This window comes from Poromitra crassiceps (assembly GCF_964638095.1).
Source record: "Poromitra crassiceps genome assembly, chromosome: 9".
Taxonomy (NCBI): domain Eukaryota; kingdom Metazoa; phylum Chordata; class Actinopteri; order Beryciformes; family Melamphaidae; genus Poromitra; species Poromitra crassiceps.
Genome location: NC_139630.1, coordinates 24,406,696 through 24,425,555, shown reverse-complemented (window position 1 = coordinate 24,425,555; position 18,860 = coordinate 24,406,696). Strand labels below are relative to the sequence as shown.

Genomic DNA, 18,860 nt, shown 5'->3' with positions numbered 1-18,860 from the left:
CCTCTCCTCTGCTCTCCTCTCCTCTCCTCTCCTCTCCTCTGCTCTCCTCTGCTCTGCTCTCCTCTCCTCTGCTCTCCTCTCCTCTCCTCTCCTCTCCTCTGCTCTCCTCTCCTCTCCTCTCCTCTCCTCTCCTCTGCTCTCCTCTGCTCTGCTCTCCTCTCCTCTGCTCTCCTCTCCTCTCCTCTGCTCTCCTCTGCTCTCCTCTCCTCTCCTCTGCTCTCCCCTGCTCTCCTCTCCTCTCCTCTCCTCTGCTCTCCTCTCCTCTCCTCTCCTCTGCTCTCCTCTCCTCTCCTCTCCTCTCCTCTGCTCTCCTCTGCTCTGCTCTCCTCTCCTCTGCTCTCCTCTCCTCTCCTCTCCTCTCCTCTGCTCTCCTCTCCTCTCCTCTGCTCTCCCCTGCTCTCCTCTCCTCTCCTCTCCTCTGCTCTCCTCTCCTCTCCTCTGCTCTCCTCTCCTCTCCTCTCCTCTCCTCTCCTCTGCTCTCCTCTCCTCTGCTCTCCTCTCCTCTCCTCTCCTCTGCTCTCCTCTGCTCTGCTCTCCTCTCCTCTGCTCTCCTCTCCTCTCCTCTCCTCTCCTCTCCTCTGCTCTCCTCAGCTCTCCTCTCCTCTATCTGGGCCTTGTTGTTTGCATGCTCCTCGAGTCTGCTTCTCGATAAGCAGCATCGATCAGGCCACATCTGCCAGACACTTGGTTAAAATGGCCAATGAGTCTTTGAGACGCTCCCACATAAACAGAGGTCTGAATCTGGCAGACGCTTCAATTAAAGAGAACACATTCCCACGCTTGCATTGCAAACACTATTTAGCCACATCCGAGGTAGGAAGCAGGACATCCGAGGTAGGAAGCAGGTAGGAAGCAGGTAGGAAGCAGGACATCCGAGGTAGGAAGCAGGACATCCGAGGTAGGAAGCAGGACATCCGAGGTAGGAAGCAGGACATCCGAGGTAGGAAGCAGGACATCCAAGGTAGGAAGCAGGTAGGAAGCAGGACATCCAAGGTAGGAAGCAGGTAGGAAGCAGGACATCCGAGGTACGAAGCAGGTAGGAAGCAGGACATCCAAGGTAGGAAGCAGGTAGGAAGCAGGACATCCAAGGTAGGAAGCAGGTAGGAAGCAGGACATCTGAGGTAGGAAGTGGGACATGCAAGGTAGGACGCGGGACATCCGAGGTAGGAAGCGGGACATCCGAGGTAGGAAGTGGGACATGCGAGGTAGGACGCGGGACATCCGAGGTAGGAAGCGGGACATCCGAGGTAGGAAGCGGGACATGCGAGGTAGGACGCGGGACATCTGAGGTAGGAAGCGGGACATCTGAGGTAGGAAGCGGGACATCTGAGGTAGGAAGCGGGACATCCGAGGTAGGAAGCGGGACATCTGAGGTAGGAAGCGGGACATCTGAGGTAGGAAGCGGGACATCCGAGGTAGGAAGCGGGACATCCGAGAAGCGGGACATCCGAGGTAGGAAGCGGGACATCCGAGGTAGGAAGCAGGACATCCGAGGTAGGAAGCGGGACATCCGAGGTAGGAAGCAGGACATCCGAGGTAGGAAGCAGGACATCCGAGGTAGGAAGCGGGACATCCGAGGTAGGATGCAGGACATCCGAGGTAGGACGCAGGACATCCGAGGTAGGAAGCGGGACATCCGAGGTAGGATGCAGGACATCCGAGGTAGGACGCAGGACATCCGAGGTAGGAAGCGGGACATCCGAGGTAGGAAGCAGGACAGCCGAGGTAGGAAGCGGGACATCTGAGGTAGGAAGCAGGACATCCGAGGTAGGAAGCAGGACAGCCGAGGTAGGAAGCGGGAGAGACATGTTTGTCTGTGTGGCACATGAGGTCAGTCGTGATGGTTGGAGAAGCAGCACCAACATGGAAGGCATAATACAGTGTGTGCAGTGCACACTGAAACTCACTGAAACTTAAATGCTGCGTCTTCAGATATGTACATGTATGTCTACTTCTTTGGTCACACTTTCTCTTTGATAAAGCAAGCCCGGGTCCACCTCCGAGCCACTAGGCGGAGTTATGCACCTATGTATGCACCTATATAAGCACTTCCTAAATTAAGCTTAGCGAAAGTTCTTTAAGAGAGACCTGTAGTGTCATTCTTTCACTCTCTTTTCATTCATTCACTCTCCTGGGAGAAACCCTCTAGTCGTCATACCCACTTCTTAATCACCGCGCTTTTCCTGCTTCTAGGAGAAACCCTCTAGTTGTCACGGGCACTCATTCATCCCTTCTGTCGTCATTCACTTCTTTCTCGGTTAGGAGAAAACCTTTAATTGTCACGCCCAGTCATTCATAAAACTCTGTCATCAATCACCCCTTTCCCGCTTCTACCTAGCGTCACTGTTTGTGGGCGGTAACGCTTAGATTGAGCCAATCAGAGTAAGACACCTCTTCCCATTCAGCCTAACATCGTCTACCTGTCATAGCTAAAAGCGCCCTGTTTCTCTGTGTGTGGTCTGATGGGTTTCAGTGCGTTCCTGCGTCCCTCCTCCACCCCATTCTCCTGCAGTCCTCTCCGAGGTCTTCAGATTTAGAAGCCTTCTCCAGCAAGACCAAGACTACCTTCACCACCACCAGGTCTAGACTCCACGGGGGGGGGGGATATTCAACCCTACTCCTGGTTGCATCTACACCTGCTGATCATGACGTCATAATCATCATGTCGTCATGTATCTAATCATCTAATAAATCATTGTCATTCTACAAATGTGTCTCTCATGGTTGAAATGTATATTATGTACTTCACACGACACTGACGAAGATCCAACTTGGATGGAAACCGTCTCTGTCTCTTGAATGTTGTCCATGGGAGCAGAAGAAATGTGCGTTGCGAGCCCTCTTTTCTCACTGCATACAGTAGAAAAGCATAGCTGAGGTGTGTTTCTTTTGGTCAAATTATTCAATGTATGACTCTGACTCTTATGTAACCGTGGATTTGTACAAGCTATGAAGGCAGCCTCCTCATAGACAGCATGAGCAGTCTAGTGCATAGCTAGGGACTAAAATAGTGTATGTGTACATGTAAGAGACACACAGAGAGAGAGAGAGAGAGAGAGAGAGAGAGGGGGAGAGAGAGGTAGAGTATGAAAGCAAGAAGGTTGTGGGATTGAGATAACTTCAAAGGTTATTATTATTATTACTGCAGGCTGAAGACATGCTCTATCCTGCCTCTGGCTTTGATCATTATGTAAAGCTGTTGTGCTCGGTGGCTGGCGCTGAATACATTACAGAGTGGATCACCAGAGAGTGTGTGTAAGCAAACTGCAACCCAGACCCAACACATTGACTCAGCTTCTACAGTACCTTCCAGGACCTTTTAGAGGCAGGGGGATGCAAAATAGCACACATCCCTTCTGTCTCTCGAAAGGACAAATAAAGTGAAACCATGTCATCTGGACAGAACGCAGATGGGTTTGACAGATTATTATATTGCATTATAGTGCAACACCAATGATAGATGTAGTCATTCATGACTGAAAGGCTTTGACTGACAAGATAATATAGGCATACCAATCGCCACAACACTATTATCAACTGAACACAGGCCAAAAACGGCAACGTTGCCGACCGTGGAGGGTGTAGTCAAAACAGAGTTTACCCATCTTTGCAAGAGGGATCGGACGATATATATCAAGAGTCAGTGTACTGCAATACAAAAATGTGACAGTACGTATTGCAGGGCGGAAAAATTAATTGTGATATTAGCTCTATTTTATTCTGCTGTACTAATCACAAATCACACTTTCACAAGCGCTGCATCCAAATTATATTATTTGCACTTTGCACATAGATTGCTGTTTACATTCTGGAAAGCCATGTGCCATTGCTGGAAACATTTGTGGCTCAGAAATAAACATGGTTCTGCACAGTCACACTTTGTTGTCGTTGAACTCAAACTGTGAACCCAATATTGCAATGCATAATGAATCGTATGGTGATGATGATACAAAGCATATCATCTTATCCTTATTTTTTGGACTTTATCACATTTATTCATAGGCATAGCAGCACGCTTTCTAAGTGGCAGACCATCAAACTGATAGTTATATGGCAGTCTGGAGGCATACACTAACATGAAAATGTAATTGATTTGTGCTTCTATTGGTGGTGGTAGTTTGCCTGAGGATGATCACCAGCTGCAGGTCACAGTTTAGTTACCCCCCTTTACCACATCACTGCCAACGAGTAAAAAATCATATTCAGATTTAGTGCTGCAATCTGCATCAACATACTGTTGACAAGCCAAACACAAAGGAGCACTATTATTCGCCTGTTCTCCATGAAGTTCTAGGGCAAAAATACAGTAGCTGCAGGCCTATACTGACACATTCAGGCCAGGGTTTTGTGCTTAGGGAGCTTAGGAGGGGAGCCCCAGCTCAAAGCACCTAGCCACTACTTTTAATTTCCCTCTACACATTCTAATCCCAGCCGCTTGAACTTGAACACAAACCATCTGTCCAGCCCTTACCTGGCCTATAGGCTACAATAGCCGGACCACACTCAAACTCTGATTGACTGGGAAGAATTACTAATGCATTGCACTGTCATCATCACTGATATATTGACACAACGGAGAGGAAGACTATCATAAAGACAAGCACCTTACAGATACCACAGCAAAAAGCTATAGGAATATAACACCACGAGAGATGAACATACAATAAAAAGTCCGTTAAGGTCACTATATAAACACACAATTGAACACATATTGGTTATGTTGTAGGAACATTATGACAGATCTTTCATGCAGCAGCCATCGACAGCTCTCATATTCGTTTAAGCTATCAGGAGAAATTAAAATCAGGCATAAATAAACAGGCCTGCAAAATAGCCTTAGTATTTGCAAGCATAGGTGTGTGTTGCCCACCCAGTTCAACACCAAGGACAGCGGTCGACGCACGGAGAGCCTGACGGCCATGTCAAGCGCGTTTACACTACGAAAGAATGACAGATTTATTGCAGCTATGCACGGCTGCATTGTAAACAACAGCTATACAATCTGCATTGAATGACAGTGCTGTTTTAAACGCGCGGACGCTGGAGAGACAGAGTATAAAACGACAAGCAATTTCGCCTCGCCAGAGAGCGGCGTTTTCTCTGTCTGTCTGCCTGCAAGAAAGCGACCACATTTCGCCGAAACGCATCGTGCAAAGCGCATTTGTCGAACAAATCCTCCACACCTACCTGCTTCTCTGGGGGGTCGGTCGGTGCTCACATGTCCCGTGGCTTTTTTTTGGTCTGCTTTACGGGTAGTATTATTATTATGGTGGGCACCGTTATGTGTCTGCCAGCGCCATGTTATTATCAGTGAGTGGAGGACTGTGCGGTCCTGTCTGTGCGCTACATCCGGGCTGTTTGGGAGAGAGCGAATGAGCGCAGTTTGTGGCGGCGGAGAGGGCGGAGGAGAGCGCTCTGAAATATATAGAGCACCTGTGTTGTAGAGCATGTAGGGCCCCCAGACCTGGTCGTGTCAAGGTAGGCTTCGGCTACCGCAATTAGAGACCACACAGACGTCCTTTGGGTAAAGATTTTTTTTTACCCCAAGTGACCCCCTCCCCCCATCTGACAGCGTTTTCGTTGTTTGTCTGGCATGCTGGAGGCGGGCAGACAACAGGGAAAGTCATTTTTACTGCAGTTTGTCACCGTGATCACCTCTAGTGAGCGACATAATAACAGTGACATACAATCATTCCTTCCTCTAAGCTGGGGGACCCAAAGGAACCCCTTCAATTAAGGACGCTTTGGAGGTCCCTGGAGCCCACTTTTGGAACAGCAGCGCTGATTCCCAAATGGGACCGCCCACTGCCCTTATGACCTTCAGGGCAATTTCCAGTGGCTCCACAGCAAAATGAGGAATAGTTTGGCTTAATGATTCATTCATTTCATGCATTCATGCATTCATTTTCAATTGGCATATATTCTGATAGGTTTCACTCTGACTGCTAAATCCGGCAATTTTTACACCCTTATTGTGTTCCAGGTGACTGTATCTGCTTCATGGTTTTTGTGTTCATTAATTTTGCACTGTCCCGTCTAAATAAACAATTAAACTAAACTAAACTAAAGACTGTAGTCCAGTCATGTAGCCCAGTGATACTCAACTGGCGGCCCGCGGGCCACATGCGGCCTGCGGGCGCCCCCTGTGCGGCCCGCGATGGAATTGCAACCAAAAAATGATAATTTTACACTGCACCTGAACGCAACATGCAAGATACCCGCTGAATAAGTGTCCAAATGTTCATGTCACTCTGGCCAATACTCCACTTCTGTTATAGCATTTCAGTCTGGAATATGGAATATCTTTCAATAATCTATGATTTAGCTGCTAAATTGTCAAATACCGCCGCCTGCTCGGTACCCTGGCACTCATGTATGTACTTAACCTAACTAACTATCCGGTGTGCACAACATTGTCAGACTAAACTCCGGCTGACACCCCAAAAACCTACAATCCGCTACAGAAAAATGTATATTGATTGTTTATAAACTGGCCCCTGGCCTTCTATCATTTCACGAAAGTGGCCCCCGGCCAAAGCAAGTTGAGTATCCCTGATGTAGCCTATAGCGACCGTATTCAACAACAAACATCTTCCCGGGTGCCTCAAACAAAATCTTATCACGGTCTAATCATTGAGATATATTAATATTCATCTCTCTGGGAGCCTATGTAAACATTGCTGTAGAGATCCTAAGCGGCCATGGGGCTGAGAATTACTGGCCTTCTTGAAAATAACACAATGAACCATCTTTACGAGATGATTTGTTACTGTCGAAGTTGGCCAGAAAGTAGAACTCTCCTGATGCAATGATGATCGGCCAACAGCTGAACAAAGTTTCCAGATATCATAAAACGGCTTTCACAGGAGTAACACTAGTAAACCTAAGGCCCTCTGTTACTGAGATGAGCCAAATATACAAGATCTAGCCCAGTCTGAAATATTAGAAGATAAATTAGTCTAATTTGAAATCTTCAGGATGGTTTTTGGATATGGCTTTATATATATATATATATATATATTGTAGCGTATCGCTAATACGCCAAGGAACCGGAGAGTTGTAGTTGGTACAGGTTCTTTATTCACAGGCTCATTCAGCTCCTAGCAGCTAGCTTCTCAGCTAGCTCCACACACGACACCCGCTCTAGCTCGCTCACAGAACTAGACTGACATCCGGCACGCGGCCGCTGGTCCTATATACCCCCTTCCCCCTAGGAACACACCCACACACATTAGTTCCTAGCTGCAATCTAGACACTTCTATTGCACATCACATTACAGGTAATACCTGGATTACCTGGAACGCTACATACTCCCTGCCCAACAATAAGTCAACGCCCACGTTGACACCCACAACCCACACATATCCCCCCTGTACCAAAACACACCAACACTTACATTCTTGTATTCCCCCAATTTGTCTCTTATTATTTCACCACTTCTTAATTTCCGTTCCACCACCACCATTTGCATTTCTTTCCATTCCTTCCTCTTTTCCCATTCCTTTAAATTCAACCCACATTTCAATTCTCTTTTTACACACATTTCAATTTAACTCAAACCCATTTACGTTTTCCCTCTTTTCTTTACACTCATTTTCAATTCAACCCACATATCATTTCAGTTCGACAATAACCCCAACATTTACCTTATTTCTCTTTTCCCAGCAACTTCTTAATTTTTCATTTAAACCCCATTTCCATCCCCCCTTTCACAGCTTCTGTCCCACCTGAAGCACATTACAGTCAACACAACGAAGGCAGTAGTCCCGCACATCCTCCTCGTGTTTGCCCCAGTAGTAAAGTTCACGAACCCGGCGGAGTGTCACTTCAGGCCCGAAATGACCCTTCCAGCCGCAGCCCTCGTGAGTCCCCCGTAGCACCAACCCCCGCAGGTAGCTGGGTACAACCCACTGGTTCCCGCTCTTCCCGTGCCCCTTTCTCTCTAAAACCCCATCTCCACCCAGTTGCAGGTCCGAAAACATGTTCCACAGTCCCTTCGTGGCACCGGAACACGTGCGAATCTCCTCCACAGGGGGCCGGCGTCCGGCCGCTACCCACCCGTACACCGGACCGATCTCCGCGTCCTCCATCTGTCTGCGTTTCCACTCCTCCTCGTCGACATCCATGATGGTGTCTATGTCCTCGTCTGTCAGGTCCCCATCTGAACAGCCTCCCTCGTCTTCCTCCACCTCTTGCACTCGTTCGTTCTCCCGTCCCGCTCCCCCAGGGAGCGGCGTGCTGAGGACAGCAGGGGGAACACCACCGGTGTCGATTTCCACCTCGGCTCTCCGCAGTGCAACCGTGGGGGGTATGTAGCGGCTAGGCTGGGCCGGTTCCCCCGGCGGTAACCCCCCAGGCTCACCCGGAGACACGAGTGTCGCTCCCCCGACTGTAACAGCTCTGCAGATGATGTCGCTCACTTCCCTCTGGCTATTCAAAACGATCCCCGCTCTCCTGATGGTCTCGTCGCTGATGATGATGTCGCCCTCTACCGGCTGGTATGCAGAGCAGCTAGGCTTCTCCGGCGTTAGCAACACCCGTCCATCTGGACAAGCAGTCCACACTCTCCTGACCTGAATGACCGGCTCTGCACTGCTCCGCTGCTCCGCTGCTTGTTGCTCAGGCTGCTCCACTGCTCCGCTACTCCGCTGCTCCTCTGCCTGTTGCTCCCCCGGCTGTGTGTCTCTTCCAGCGTTCACACTCTCAGTGCAGTCTCTTGCTAAATGCTCAGGCGAACTGCACGTCCAACAAAGTCTCACCTGTCCGCCGCCTGCACGTCTCTCCTCTCCCGCTGTTCTCCAGTCCCCGACAGCTTCTTGACACTCTCTGGCTATGTGTCCCGATCCACCGCATGCCCAGTGGCACCACCTCGCCACGTGGCCCGGCTCTCCACAGGTCCAACACAGTCTTTGCGGCTCCTCCGGCCGTTCTCCACACTGCGCTCCCTCTGTGCTCAACTCGTCCACACGCTGCCCGACTTCCCGCAGCGCCCGCCACAGCTCCATTGCCCAGGCAGGAATCGCCTCCGCCAGCCATCTGACCTCTCTCAACAAACGGGCTTCCATGCCCGCCAGCACCGAGCCGATCCCCGTCGTCAGCTCCTCTTTTCTCCCGTTCGCCGACAGGCATTCTTCTAAGCGCACCATCACACGTGGCGCCCCTAGCAGCTAGCACACGCAGCTAGCCTGCTACCGCTAGGTCGCTCGAGCCGTCAGCCGTCGATTCCAACTTTTCCTCCGCCGTTCCTCCTCACTCTCTCCCCTCTCGACCGAATCAGAGGCGCTACCGCTTCACTTGCTGACACCAATGTAGCGTATCGCTAATACGCCAAGGAACCGGAGAGTTGTAGTTGGTACAGGTTCTTTATTCACAGGCTCATTCAGCTCCTAGCAGCTAGCTTCTCAGCTAGCTCCACACACGACACCCGCTCTAGCCCGCTCGCAGAACTAGACTGACATCCGGCCCGCGGCCGCTGGTCCTATATACCCCCTTCCCCCTAGGAACACACCCACACACATTAGTTCCTAGCTGCAATCTAGACACTTCTATTGCACATCACATTACAGGTAATACCTGGATTACCTGGAACGCTGTTATCAATGCAGAAAACCTTGTTTACCCGCGGGGATCTTTGGCATGTCAGTTTCAGGAAAATGTGTCTTTGGATCCTAAAATCCAGTTCCTTCCTTCAATCCTTTTATCGATTGACAAGTTATTATTAAGATGATCATCACTGGCGTATGGGTTTCCTTCTCCGTGTGTCAGCCAAAGAGAACTCCCGCCTCGATCGTGTGGCTATTTGAGAAGGATACTGCTGTGGCTGCCCATAATGCCCATAATAAGTGTGGCACGGCTTGAAATAGTTGTGAGCTGAAGGGGTGTTCCCACTGCTCTGCTCCCAGACCAGACGGGGCTCACATTTCCCCAGCGGACAGACAGCCGGGGTGGCAGGGCGGCCGCTCGAGAAGAAGAGCAGGGGAGGACAGTATCGTCATGGGAGGCCAAAGCTTGGAAACGATCTAGGGGGGATGGGGGTCTGTTTGGATGGGTGTGTGTGTGTGTGTGTGTGTGTGTGTGTGTGTGTGTGTGTGTGTGTGTGATGTGTGTGTGTGTGTGTGTGTGTGTGTGTGTGTGTGTGTGTGTGTGTGTGTGATGTGTGTGTGTGTGTGTGTGTGTGTGTGTATGTGTGTGTGTGTGTGTGTGTGTGTGTGTGTGTGTGTGTGCGTGCGTGTGCGTGTGCGTGCCTGCGTGCGTGTGTGTGTGTGTGTGTGTGCGTGTGTGATGTGTGTGCCAGTTTGCACAGTGCTTGCATACATTTGCAAGCATCCATCTCTTTGCGTGTTGGGTGAATGAATGTGGGGGTGGGGGTGGGGGTGTGTGTGTGTGTGTGCTGCATAGTTCATATGTAGCACAGATGTGCTGCACATGTGAAGCATTAAACAGGTGAAACGTGGCACCTGTACGGAGGAGAAGATGGGGGGGGGGGGGGGGGGGGGGAGAAAGGAAGGGAATACCTCACTGGGGCCCTGGGTTCAACAACAACACAAAGAAATAGACACGGGCAAAAAAATAACACATCTCTCTCTCTGCCTCCCCTCTCTCTCCCTCCCTATTCTCGTGCTCAGTTAGCCAGACAGTCACACATAAGGACCTGCCTGCCACACACAGTGTGAGGAATCGACTTGTGCCCCCCCTCATACATTCACTTACTGTAGTCTGGGGAGCAGACCCTCTGCTACAAACTGCATGTCAAAAACAGAGATGGCAGATCAATGAGGGCTCCGACACTGTCAGAGCTATAGCAGAGGCTGTCACACACGTACTGTCTGGATGCTAAACCTCTGCAGGGCTACATGACTCTGTCTGCCTTCACTTGAGAAACACATACTCATAGGCTATTGAGAAGCATGGAAATGACAACCTGGTGTACAGCAATCCAAACAATAAGAGGCACATAATAATAATAATAATATTAATAATATTAATAATAATAATAATAATAATAATAATAATAACAACAACAAGTCTTTTTGTGCTTTTTTGGCCATGGCTTGGGTGTATCAGGCATTGTGGCTTAACAATACCACGGTTTGCTCTGTTTATGTAAAGGATTTGAAGGAGTCAGCTGAGGATATGATCAATGTCTATTGGTTGCCATTATACCAACCACATGACTGCCGGGCCCCTTGTGCCCTTGTGAGAATTTGATGTCCCCATCTAGTGGCGGATTGTGGGAACGCACAGGTTACTATAGTGCAGGGAGACTCAACTTGCTTTGCAAAATGATAGGAGCCAGTTAATAAACACACCTTAATAATGTAATATTTTTCTGTAGCAGATTGCCGGAGTTTAGTCTGACAATTCTGTGCACAGTGCACAAACTCACAGGATGGTTAGTTAGGTTCATTTAAGTTAGGTTAAGTTAAGTTAAGTAGCCTACATATTTGTACCTGGACAGCGCTATTTGACAATTTAGCTGGAGCTCAGTCACACTTCATTTCACGTTGGGGGGCCACTCTGCACCCTATCGCGGGCCGCATCTGGCCCCCGGGCCGCAAGTTGGGTATCACTGCTACAGTATAGTGCATCCAAATGTAGGTTCCACTGGCTATGTCCTGAAACCTTCACAGCATCTCTGAAAAATATTATCTTTTATGACATTAAATTGACCTCAAAGTGGTCTAGATATGATATTAACACACACACACAAACACACACTCACACACAAACACACACACACGCACTCAGGTCACTGCAAAAAGCTGCTGTCCCCATGGCAACAGCAGCATTGTTTCTTTGAAACCATCTCTCTCTCTCTCTCTCTTAGACCGGTTATCTCTCTCATTCACTCATTCTTTGAAGGTGCAAGCTTTAGCTCTTGGTAAAAGCTGCTACACACACACACTCTGTCTCATACACACACACACACACACACACACACACACACACACACACACACACTCTCTCTCTCTCTCTCTCTCTCTCTCTCACACACACACACACACACACACACACACACACACACACACGCACGCACGCACGCACGAAGAAGCCCCAGAGCTTATCAGGGGCTAATGTCACTGTCGTCACCTCCCAGAATGCCCCTCTTCTGCCTAACAGCAGAAAGCCTCATGGCTGCCGTATTTTTGTCCTCTCTTTTTTTTTGCAGCTCTCCCTTTGGTTGCCACACTACACATGGACATTTCCTAGAAGGGACATCACTACTACTACACCCTCTCCCATCAGACAGTGTAATGACCACATGGTGTAAACACACACACACACACACACACACACACACACACACACACACACACACACACACACACCCCCGGCACTGTCATTTTCATTTTTATTTTTATTTTTCAAATTCAAACAGCCACCTCAGCTATGTTACACGTGCATATTAATAGGGTCTCAACTTCCCAACTCATTACAAACTAACGTTCGGTCAGGAAGCCTTGTCGTTAGTTTCTGAAGAGAAAGGCCGCGGTTCTTGCATCATTTTGATCATAATATTCGGTAGGAATAGATTGGGGCCAAATGCGTCGGGGCGAAGAGGGAAATGTTGCCAATCCCAGCTCTCTTAGAGACTAACCACGGGAAAGGTTCTGGCTCCCAGCTCTCTCTTAGAGACTAACCACGGGAAAGGTTCTGGCTCATTCCTTGGCAATGCATCTCTTTTGACTTGATGCAGTCCAAGCAAAATAATTCCCTATGATCGGCACAGGAAGCTCCATGCTGTGTGGACTGTGTGAAGCCTGCTCACTTGGCGGGAGGATGCTAGGCTACAAGTTGGGTTGTTGTAGCCGCCTAGCATCCTCTCCTTCAAATAATCAATACGGTCAATTGATCAAACCATTTGACTTTCATGGCAGCCTGCCTGTCACACCAGGGCTTGACTGAGTCCATTGTGTTAGTGCAGCAGGGTGATTGAGTGAGTGGGAGACTGATCCTTCAACCAGATTCAGTGACACCCTGAAGTGTTCACCCTGCTGAAGTGCCTTTGAGCAAGATGCCCTACTAGCAGCTCCAAGTGTCCGTAGCTCAGGGCTGGGCAATTCTTTTCCCTGTGGGGCCACATGAGAAACCCAGATTGTTGCCGGGGGCCCAAAAAAATATTGTCATGCCGTAAACCGAAAACTATTTATATCACTAGATTAAATGATCGAAAACTGCAATTATTCTTCAGTACATTTATTCAAGTCATCTCATTTGATTTTGACCACGTGCGGTGGGCAGTCTGCGCAGCACATGGTCAAGAGAAGGCGTTTTGATGTGAGTCATGCATTCATGCATTCATTCATTCATTCTTCTTCTAATGGCTTTCTTTCCGGCAGACTGGATGTCTTGCGGCACATCGCTGCCTCTCACAATTGGATGGTCTCACACTCTAGACCTGGTTCTTCTTCTTCTTTCAAGTTTCTGGTGTTTCTCACACCTCCTCAATCTTGGCTGTTGCGCCATGTCTCATGTTCTGGTGAAGGGCTCCTCCGTGAATAGAGATTTCACCATCGTCTGGTTCCAAAAACATTCTCCCAAAACCTCTCACCACCTCCCTTCCGATCTTCATTCATTCAGTCAGTCAGGAATGGATAACAGTGATGATGTCATCGGTGACATCATCACTTTGGAAAAAGCTTTGTCCCAACTGCCATAAAAACCCTAAATACATAACCGTAACCCCTCTCTCCTGCTTACCATGTGATGTGCTTTTGTTTTTGTTTTTGTCTCTGCTCGGCTACTCCATTGTCTTAAGTGTTGTTTCTCTGTACCCATTTATGTCCCTAATGTTTGTGTTTCTGTACGCACCGCCCGTGAAAAAGAATTTCCTCTTTGAGGACAATAAAGCTATCTATCTATCTATCTATCTATGTCATCAGTGCCAAACTTGGGCTGTTGAAACAGTGATGATGTCATCAGTGACGTCATCAATGCCAAACTTGGTGCTGTTGAAGGATGTAGTTTCCGCGAATGGGCTTAAGTTGCATGAGGTCCCATGGTTGCTAATGTACATGACGCACGTGGTCCAGTTGCCCTTGTTCTAGCTTCAGAAGTAAAATGGTCTCACCAACATTTTTTGTGGACCAACATTTTTTGTGGACTGACCAACCGACCAACCAACCAACAGAGTGACTTATAGAGCTGGTCGGGCCGTGCTGGCCGCTGCTCAAAACTGAAGAAATCACACCCAGGTGAGTGATGCAGACATCATCAGCCTATCAATGTCTGTCATAAATCACTGATGACATCACAATCGCTTAAGTGACATCACTGATTACATAGAATATGACATCACTGATGATGTCACAATGTCTATGACATGACCGATAACGTCACACTGTCTGACTCTTCCTAAACAGTGAACGTAATGGCTGCTTCCATCATCACCATAGAGAGCTTGCTGGAGGAAATCTCCACTACTGAAGATCCAATTGAAGAACTGCACAACTTGAAAACAGCCCTGTGGTCGATACCCGTCAGCGCGCTGAGGGACTGTGTGAGCGGACGGCGTTTGGACGTGATCTTTTCACTTTTGAATACAAACGACGGGGAGCAGACTGAGCTATGTGTGGACATCCTTGACCGCATCTTAAAGGCCCTCAGCCCTGTGGACCTGGCCCAAAACTGCAGAGTGGAGCTCCAGGGAGGTCTGAGCCATCCTGATGAAGCTGTCAAGATACTGGCCTTGACACAGATTGGTAGAATGGTGGATCACCCCCATGCTGTCACTGAAATCCTCAATAACCACGACATCCTTCCACAGGTCATCCACTGCATCAGTGGTGAGAAGATAGCTGTGGCAAAAAAGGCCATGCGCTCCCTGTCCAAACTGAGCCACTCAAAGCCTGGTTTAGACACGCTGTTTCAGGCCGACCTGCTGAAAGACATGAAGGACGTGATGGCCACAAGTGACATTGTCAGATACAGAATATACGAGCTGATGGTGGACATCTCGTCTGTGTCTTCGGTTTCTCTTGGTTACTGTGCCGACAGCGGCTTCATCTCCGAGTTGCTCGGTGAACTGACAGGAGATGACGTACTGATCAGAGCCACAGCCATCGAGATGGTGACCAGTTTAGCCCGCAGTCAGCATGGCCGACAGTACTTGGCCCAACAAGGCATAATGGACAAGATCTCCGACATGATCAGAGGAGCAGACACTGACCCCTTTGCCCCCCTCTACCTCCCTGGTTTGGTGAAGTTCTTTGGGAACCTGGCCGCCATGGACAGTCCCCAGCAGGTTTGTGAAGCCTACCCAGCCTTCCAGAACAAGGTGTTTGAGATGGCACTGGACCCAGACCCTGCGATGATCGGGGTTGCTCTGGACACGTTGGGCCTACTTGGATCCACTGTGGAGGGCAAACGGGTCCTGCAGAAAACCGGAGAGAAGTTCCAGGCAGTGTTGCTAAGAATGAGCCAGCTGGCCAGCGCCGGAGCGACAGAGCTCCGAGTGCGCAGCTTGGAGGCCATCTCACAACTGCTCACTCTGCAGCCAGAGCAGCAGACAGAAGACCTTTTGGCCCTGACAGCGTCCTGGTTGCACCTTCTGTCTAACCATCCCATGGACATGATCTGCAACATCAGCACACAGCATTTCCCTGAGCTCCACTGTGGGGCTCTGCACATATTCACTGCCATCGCTACCCAGCCATGGGGTCAAAGGTTAATGATCAGTACTCCAGCATTCATGGAGCTCATTGTGGACCGTTCAACGGGGAAGTCGAAGGAGGCCAAGGACGCGACCTTTGAACTAGTGGCTGCACTCGTGAGCTCGTCCACAGCAGTGGACATATTGGGCAGCAAACATTACCTGCGTCTGAAGACCTACCTCAGAGAAGGACCCTACTATGTTTCAGCAGTGGCTGCAGTCAGCACAGAAGGAGCAGAATGATTCACAACAAACCTCAAATACAACAACAGTTCAATGGGTAAAACCCAAAGAGGATCCTGGAGCACTCGATTCACTGGGAAATTATTTTAATAAGGTAACACACAATGAGTCATCGTCAGTTTGACTGATGAAGACGCTGTGTGCGTCGAAATGTTAAAGGAACACTCCGCCCATTTTCAACCAGCTTTGTATCATTAGAACATCAGTAGTATATCAGAAAACTGTAAACTGTTTTGAAGTCTGTCATTTAATTTGACAGTTATTGAGTGTTAAAGTGTGGACCAGTGATGTCACTGGTCCACACTTTAACACACACTAACTCAAATTAATAACTCATTAACTCAAATAAACTCTCAATAACTGTCAAACTAGATGAATGATGAATAGTTTGACAGTTATTGAGAGTTGATTTGAGTTAATGAGTTATTAATTTGAGTTAGTGTGGACCAGTGATGTCACTGGTCCACACTTTAACACTCAATAACTGTCAAATTAAATGACAGACTTCAAAACCGTTTACAGTTTTCTGATATACTACTGATGTTCTAATGATACAAAGCTGGTTGAAAATGGGCGGAGTGTTCCTTTAAGTCACTGCACCTTATTCAAATAATTCTCCAGTGCTCCAGGATCCTCTTTGGGTTCACCTAGTGTCCTCTAGAGAGAGAGTGGCGTCAGCGGAGGACCAAAATGCGAGACTCATTAGCCAATGAACAGCCAGGAATGGGTCTCGCGCTACTTTTGCATGCTAAAATAAAGCTGATAATGTACAATTTGATTCAAGGGATGAAAAACCCTTTCAGAGTACAACCAAACTGCCTATTTTGCTGCAACAATCGACAGTGCTGCTTAATCCAGGACCTTACTTCCTGGAACTCTTGAGAGTAAAAAACTGGTCCATTGGAGTGAATGGAGATGTCGGGACTCTTCTATCTACACGGCTCTGGGTTGACCCATTGAACTGTTGTTGTTATACTGTCCTGTTCTGAGAGCACCGACCTCCCTTTGTGGAGGGGCTGAAGTGCAAGAGACTATTCATCATTCATCTAGTTTGACAGTTATTGAGAGTTGATTTGAGTTAAGGAGTTATTAATTTGAGTTAGTGTGGACCAGTGAACTTTAACACTCAATAACTGTCAAATTAAATGACAGACTTGAAAACAGTTTACAGTTTTCTGATATACTACTGATGTTCTAATGATACAAAGCTGGTTGAAAATGGGCAGAGTGTTCCTTTAATGTTTCTCTGGATAATGCTTAGGTAATGGCTCAGTTAATGTAACTATCCATGGGGTTATGATCTGCCATGAACAACTAATATGCCACAACAAATACTGTACATTGATATTCGTTTTCTTAACTCCATGGACAATAGACATTATTTACATTTCATAGACATTGTGACATCATCAGTGACGTCACAGACTGAATTGTGATGTCATCGGTGATGGCATAAATCCTTCCCTGCTGAGGTTATAAATTGGCTGACTTGCTCACACAGCCCCCCCCAGCCAATCAACCCTGAACCTGCGACGACAACAGCATGGAGCAGCTCTATGGCCCAGTGGGAGACCACTGCACGCTGGAGCCACTTCCACACCACAAGAGGGTCACCATTCGGTGCTGCCAAACATGTGGAAGATCGATGAAGGGACACCAGCACCCAGTGGGAGAGCGCTGCACTCTGGACCCACTGACAGACCAACTCAGGGTACACACCGCTGCGAGAAAAGCAAGGAAGAAAGAGAGAGCAAGGAGGGCGTATGTGTCGGGATTGTGTACACAAATGAATAGCTGAACTTATGGTATGAAAGCTTTAGGACATTATTACATATGACATGATGTGGACATGCACCGTAATGCCACTAACAGAACAGATTATGCCACACAAGGACGTGCCACAGCCCGGCCCGAGACAGCTGAAGCAACCGCAGCATCGCATCGCTCCCTCAAAGCGCACAACGCGCACGAGGAAACTGGTCTCCAGTGACGGCCCAGCTGGACCACGAACCGACATTCGACAAGAGCGCACCGCGGCCAGAGCCGCTGGCCACTCTCAAGGCCAGACACACACACCAGACACACGCGGCCAGACACACACACCAGACACACACCAGACACACACCAGACACAAACCACGCAGGACAACTTTCCCAAACAAACGGAACGATCCACTTAACCGAGTGGCTCCACGTGACGTTCATGGTTTCTGGTTTCTGGGCAGAAGTTAGGGGTAGATACATAATTCTCATGTTATGCTGACGTTGGACGAATTGTGCCACTGTTAAATAATCTATCAAATTAAAAGTGTTACGATATACAAGCTGGTGAGCATCAGGTTTTCCCCGAGCTGCTAGAGCGACTGTGATTCGTCCTCGGACAAACGCTGGGTTCCCTGTCTCGCTCACGCAACGCAGAGAGGCTAGCGACCACATCACTGATGGCTCGCGGTCGGCGAGAACCTTGGCGGCCATTAGCGTATCTCTGCCGATCTCTCTCTCCCTGTTCCCACTCTCCTCTCCACTCTCTCTCCCCCAGGCCCGTAGCTACCATTGAGGACACCGAGGTCATGACCTCGGTATTTTCCACACCAATTTTTTTTTTTTTTTTTTTAATAGCCCCGGTCCCCAGATCTATTAATCTGTCATTGATGTTTTAATGCGACAGTTGATCGGAAATGCAACAATTTGCTTCCTCTCTGTGTGCTATAGAAGGAAGAGAGATAACTCACAACATTCAGATTTTGCATTGAGGCTAGATTGGGGCTAGACTTTGGGGACAGTTCTATTGAAGAGAATGGGTAAGCAGCTCCCCTGTAAGTGATGTTTGTGTAGATGGGCCATTGTATTTAATTGAGCAGTATTCTGCCATGTGACCTGTATGCAGAATATAAATTATATCATATGGTGACTGGGAGACATTTATTTTTTGTATCATTTTAAAGCAACAGCACAGTAAAGAGAA

The 18,860-nt window shown here is 48.4% G+C and overlaps 1 pseudogene across 1 annotated transcript; it reads left to right on the top strand.

Moving 5' to 3' along the window:
- Positions 1-14,372: 14,372 nt before the first annotated feature.
- On the top strand, positions 14,373-15,896 carry LOC310782567 (26S proteasome non-ATPase regulatory subunit 5 pseudogene; annotated as a pseudogene). Its single transcript has one exon. The product of its transcript is annotated as a 26S proteasome non-ATPase regulatory subunit 5 pseudogene (transcript).
- The last annotated feature ends 2,964 nt before the right edge of the window (positions 15,897-18,860 follow it).